Below are 6,152 nucleotides of genomic sequence, written 5' to 3'. Positions count from 1 at the left end.
GCACAGTAATACCAGGGTACCAAATATATAGGAATGACAGAATAGGTCGTGCAGGTGGAGGAGTAGCATTATACGTGAAAGAAAGCATAGTCAAATATAGTAAAAATCTTAAATGAATCAGACTGTACCATAGAATCTCTATGGATAGAAATATGCTTGAATAACAAGAATATAGTAAACCCTTACCAGGATGGTGATTGTGAAATGCTCAGGGAGATTAGAGAAGCTGTAAAAATAGAAAACTCAGTAATGATGGGGAGATTTGAACTATCACCATATTGACCGGATGCATGTCACCTCTGTACTGGATGCAGAGAGAAACTTTCTAGACACTATTAATGACTGCTTCTTGTAGCAGCTAGTCCTGGAATCCACAAGGGGGAAAGCAATTCTTGATTTAGTCCTAAGTGGAGCACAGGATCTGGTCCAAGACGTTAATATAGCTGAACGCCCTGGTAATAACGAACAAAATATAATTACATTTAACATCCTTGCGGAGTGGGGGAATACCAAAGAACCCCACTACAGTAGCATTTAACTTCACAAAGGGGAACTACACAAAAATGAGGAAGCTAGTTAAATAGAAAATTAAAAAGAATAGTCACAAGAGTGAAATGCCTGGAAGCTGCATGGAAACTTAGTAAAAGGACCAAAAAATACTACCATGGCTAAACAACAGAGTAGAAGAAGCGGTTAGAAGCAAAAGGGCATCCTTTAAAAACTGAAAGTCAAATCCTGCTGAGAAAATTAAACAGATGTATAAACTCTATCAAGTCAAGTGTAAAAGTATAATTAGGCAGGCCAAAAAAAGAATTTGAAGAACAGCTAGCAAAAAAACTACAAAACTAACGCCAAAAAAAAAAAAAAAAGTTTAGTACATCAGAAGCAGGAAGCCTGCCAAACAATCAATGGGGCCACTGGACAATTGAGGTGCTAAAGGAAGACAAGGCCATTTCAGAGAAGCTAAATGAATTCTTTGCACTGGTCATCACTGAAGAATATGTGAGAGAGATGCCCACACCCTGAGCAATTCTTTTTAGGTGACAAAGCTAAGGAACTGTCCCATTTTGTGTCTTGGAATAGATGTTTGGGTCAAGAGAGGAGGTTTTGGAACAAATAGAAAAATTAAATAGTAATAAAGCACCAGGACCAGATGGTATTCACCCAAAAGTTCGGAAGGAACTCAGTATTTCTGCAATTTCATATTTAACTGCAGTATGTAACCTATCATTTAAATCAGCTTCCGTTCCTGATAACTGGAGGCTAGCTAATGTGATACCAATTTTTTTTAAAAAAAAAGCTCCAGAGGCGATCCTGGCAATTACAGGCTGGAAAGCCTAACTTCAGTACCAGGCAAATTGATTGAAACTATAGTAAAGAAGAGAATTATAAGACAAATAGATGAACATGATTTGAAGAGTGGGAAGAGTCAATACAGCTTTTGTAAAGGGAAATTATGCTTCGCCAATCTATTAGAATTCTTGGTGGTGGTAAAAAAAAAATGTGAACAAGGGTGATAAAGTGGAAATAGTGTACTGGGACTTTCTGGAAGCTGTTACCACTTCGAGAGCAGGCCCCGGAGGATTGAGTTTGAAAGGACAGATGTGAGAGGGCAATGCCAAAGAGAAATAAGAGAGAGAGCCTTGAAATGCAGAAAGTAGCACAAACTAAATTTAAAACACAGAAGGCATGATGAAAACAGCCCCCATAGATGAGGGCCAGCAAAGGTAAGACAATAGCATGACCCTGAATAGAGCAAAGGCCACAGGGATGAAAACACTAAATCTTCACTACTGGACAATAAGGGAGATGCCTGGGAAGTTGCTTGGCAAGCTGTTAATATGTGTATGCCACTGGGATGCCTAGTAGAGTAGGGGAAACACTATATTCCAGCAACCATGAGTGAGGTACAGCAATATGGGATAATGCCCATAGTAAAAGACACAGTCTGCCTTCTCCATGGATCAAATTCAGGTCCTTCAGATCATGAGACTGATACACTACCAACTGTGCTAAGAAGTTTAGCCACAGTACTTAGCCACTTCCAGCTGGAGTGTTCCTGGTGGCTTAGAGCACAGAACAGTCAAATTCAGCTGCAGGACAAAACACAGGAGCAGGTGGAGTCATCAGTCTCCTGTAGGAAGACAAAGCTCACCTGACTACCCCTGTAGCAAGCCACATCTCCTGCTCTTGCTGGAAGTACAGACCCCACCCCATCCCTCAGGAGGGGTGGCCAAAAGAAACCCTTCTCTCAGTGGCAAAGAAACTCTATCTGCATCGCTGAGCGCCTGCAATCTTGTCCTCTGGAGAAGCATGGAGGAGCAGAAACATGCTCTCTTTGCACAATGCACAGAAGAGCTTCAGGAAGAAATGTGTGCCATGGGAAGGCATGGGTGAGGCAGAAGAGAGATGATAGGCACCTCGAGAGTGGGCCCTGGAGGTTGGAGTTTGAAAGGATGGATGTGGCAGGGGAACACAGAAGAGAAACAAGAGATTCTTGAAAGGGGGGTAGAAGAAAGTGGGTTTAAAACACTGTGGTGTTTCAAAGCCAGCCTCCATAGATGACAGCTGGCAAAGGTAAGCTGCTTCCCTGACTGAGAATTGAACCCACGCCACAGCAATGAAAACACCAAATCTGCACCACTAGACCATTAGGGAGAAGCTCGCACAATGGTTTGTCAACCTGCATGTACGTGTATTTCCCCCAGATGCCAATTAGAACAGGGGAATCCTGGACTCCAGAAACCACAGGTGAGGGAGAGCTAGCAGTGGTAACGGCCATAGCAGGAGGCAAAAATCTGTCTTCTCTGAGGCTTTAACTCAGGACCTTCAGATTATGAGACTGATGCGCTACCAACTGCACTAAGAAGGCTCAGCTGTAAGCCCTGGCCACCGCTGTGTGGAGTGTGACTGGCGCCTGAGAGCACAGCACAGGTGAGTTCATCTTCAGGACAGGCCACAGGAGCAGGGCGTGACATCAGCCTCCTGTAAACTGACACACCTCACCTGACTACCCCTGCAGCTGGACATTCCCTTCATTTTTTCTGGAAGTACAGACCCCACCTCATCCCTCAGCAGGGCCGACCAAAACTAAGTCTTCCTTGAGTGGTGATAGAGGTTGGGCCGCACACTGAGCGCCTACCATCCTGAATATCTGTGACCACATAACTGTGACCACTTGAAAATGGCTCAGAACCGAGTTCTTACATGAAAGACCACCAGTCTCCCCATGACATACTGCCACATTTGAAATCAGCAGAGACCATTGAACTGGATCCCCCTCAGCAAAGGAGAGGAGGAGCCATCAGCAAGGTGTTCTCTGTGAAAGACTCCATCCCTTTAGGATGTTCTCCTCCTTTAACTGTTCTGAAATAGACTGAATCTGTTGATGTTCCAGGCAGGCTGCAAGGCACATCTGTTAAGGAGTGATCCTGAGGAAGCAAACATTGACAGGGGAGATGACTGGGGAAGTGAGGTTGCTGTTACTTGTTATTTATATTGTACTTGTAAATATTTGTCAGAAGGGTCTCGAGTGCTCAGATAGGCACTTCTTACACATTTCATAAATAAATAAAAATGGTGGAAAACAGCTTTTGCATTCTTAATGTTTTAAGGCCTGATATCTCTAGGATTTCCAGAGTTATGAATAAGTGTTATATGCCTGTATCTCCTTCCAAAACTTGGAATCACTTCTTTTTTCTGAGATACAAACTCTGTGATAAAGACCCAAAGGGAGGGACACAAAAAAAATTTTAGTCATGCAAGAAACTTAAAAATGCTGTAGGATTTGTCCCTTTATTGTAAATGACTTGTCCTATAGCCTCAATTTCACGATTCTTTGATCCTAATTAAATAGTTTTTCAACAATAAAAGCTGGGGTGCACTAAATCTGTGTTGGATGTAAGTAACTGAGGCTAATATGAGCTCCTCTGCAACTGGAGCTGTTTCTCCCTGTATGCTGAAAGTTGCTTGCTATTTTTGCAGCAGCATCTAAATCTATGTATTTGCCATGTAAAGTGCTGAATGCTCATATTCTGCTTTAAGTCCTCTGTAACACTAGCGTGTACAACTGAAGTCTTTCAAGCAAGATAAAGATTTTTCTGACCTTTCTTACTTCAATTAATCAATATAGTTACTCACTAGCTTTACCTTTTTACCACAGCATTTCCTCACTGTGCTAATAAAGTCTGATTTGTGGAGAAGTTTTTGTTCTTTTCCTCCTCCTCTATGTGCCTGCACTGATAGTGTCATGTGATGAGACAGCATATAGGAAAGGTATTTTCATCGGATGAAGTGAGCTGTAGCTCATGAAAGCTTATGCTCAAATAAATAAAGATGAGTTACCGTTGAAAAACTTTGCTTTTATTGCAAAAGAAACAACACACACCCACACACACAAAGATGCTTGGTGGGAAAGGAGGTACAAGGGAAGAGCAGACTTTCAGAGCTGTGTGTAGGTCCAGCCATCATTCTGAAAGTTGTCCGAGGGGGTGGAGAGAAGGGGAAACCAAGAAGTCCCAGAAAGCAGAAAGGAATGTGCGGGCAGAGTTTGGGGTGGGATCATGGAAAAGAGTTCTGAATGTGCTGCAGGGGGGCATGCATCTGCTCAGTCTGCCGCATTATTAGGGACTTCCGTATTTGTGTTTGCTCCTCCATGACTTTAATCAGCCGCTCAGTAGCATCCTTAACAAACTCCTGATTTTCTTTTCTGTCCTGCCTTTCAGCTTCCCTCCACAACTTGCGTTCCCTTTCTTCTGCATTGGAGAAATGCAGTACCTCCCGGAACATGTCTTCTTTGCTCTGTCTTGGGCACTTTCTTATCTGGGGAAGATGCTTGGCCAGGATGTGTGGGGTGTTCCTCAAGGCCACATCTGCTGAAGCACAAGGAACAATGCCCAGAAGCATGATTGTTGAGTTCATGCACAGTATTGAAACATTTCAGTGAAATACACCTCTGGTAACATAACAATCACTTTCTCACTGACCCTTGGCAAGCACACACCTCGACGAACACCCATAGCATGGTGAGTGTTGGCGGGGGAGGAGGGCGCTCTACATGGAGGTAAGAGCACTCCGCAAAGGTTGCAGTGCAGCTGACTAGGAAAAAAATTCTAAAATTCTCCCACACTTTTCCACAGGCAGGGAGTCATGGTAGCAGATATCTCACTGCTGAGGGTAAGCAGGGAAGTGAGCGTGCATCGAGGGACATGATCATTCCCCTGTATTCGACATTGGTGAGGCCTCAGCTGGAGTACTGTGCCCAGTTTTGGGCTCCACACTACAAGAAGTATATGGAAAAATTGGAAAGAGTCCAGCGGAGGGCAATAAAAATTATTGCGGGGCTGGAGCACATAACTTATGAGGAGAGGCTGTGGGAACTGGGGTTGTTTAGTCTGAGGAAGAGAAGAATGAGCAGGGATTTGATAGCTACTTTCAACTACCTGAAGGTGGGTTCCAAAGAGGATGGATCTAGACTGTTCTCAGTGGTACCAGATGACAGAACAAGAAGTAATGGTCTCAAGGTGCAGTGGGGGAGGTTTAGGTTGGATGTTAGGAAAAACTTTTTCACTAGGAGGCTGGTGAAGCACTAGAATGGGTTACCTAGGGAGGTGGTGGAATCTCCTTCCTTAGAGGTTTTCAAGGTCAGGCTTGACAAAGCCCTGGCTGGGATGATTTAGTTGGGGATTGGTCCTGCTTTGAGCACGGAGTTGGACTAGATGACCTCCTGAGGTCCCTTCCAACCCTGATATTCTATGATCTACTACATGCTTGTGACTTCTGCCCTGATCCCTGCGCTACTTGCCTGTGTGCCACTTTGGTTCCTGCACATGGGATTGCTGAATGGTGTGGGAAAGTTTCCTACAATGGGGGAAGGAACAAAGCAGCTCTGCCAAGGAACTTTCAGCAGAGGATTACCAAGTACCTCCAGGAAACTTTCCTAGAGATCTCTCTGGAGGATTCCTGTGAGATCTTGGTGTGCATCAACACCCTGTTCCCCATGCACAGGGAAATGTCCAGCATACAGAAACACAGCCAGTCTTGTACATTTTTATACCCTGAACCCACCTCCATGCTACACAAACCACAGCCACTTACCTGCTTCTTGCTTGCCGGAGAGCAACTGCTGAGACTGGCTAGACACCTCCAGAGTG

General features: G+C 44.2%; 1 non-coding gene across 1 annotated transcript; it reads right to left on the bottom strand.

Annotated features, from left to right (window-relative positions):
• Positions 1 to 2,799: 2,799 nt before the first annotated feature.
• On the bottom strand, positions 2,800 to 2,872 carry TRNAM-CAU. The gene has a single exon. It is a non-coding gene; the product is annotated as a tRNA-Met (tRNA).
• Between the last annotated feature and the right edge of the window lie 3,280 nt (positions 2,873 to 6,152).

Source organism: Chelonia mydas, chromosome 11, assembly GCF_015237465.2.
Source record: "Chelonia mydas isolate rCheMyd1 chromosome 11, rCheMyd1.pri.v2, whole genome shotgun sequence".
Classification (NCBI taxonomy): Eukaryota; Metazoa; Chordata; order Testudines; family Cheloniidae; genus Chelonia; species Chelonia mydas.
Note: the sequence above shows the minus strand (reverse complement) of the source record. Positions and strands in the feature narration are given on the sequence as shown.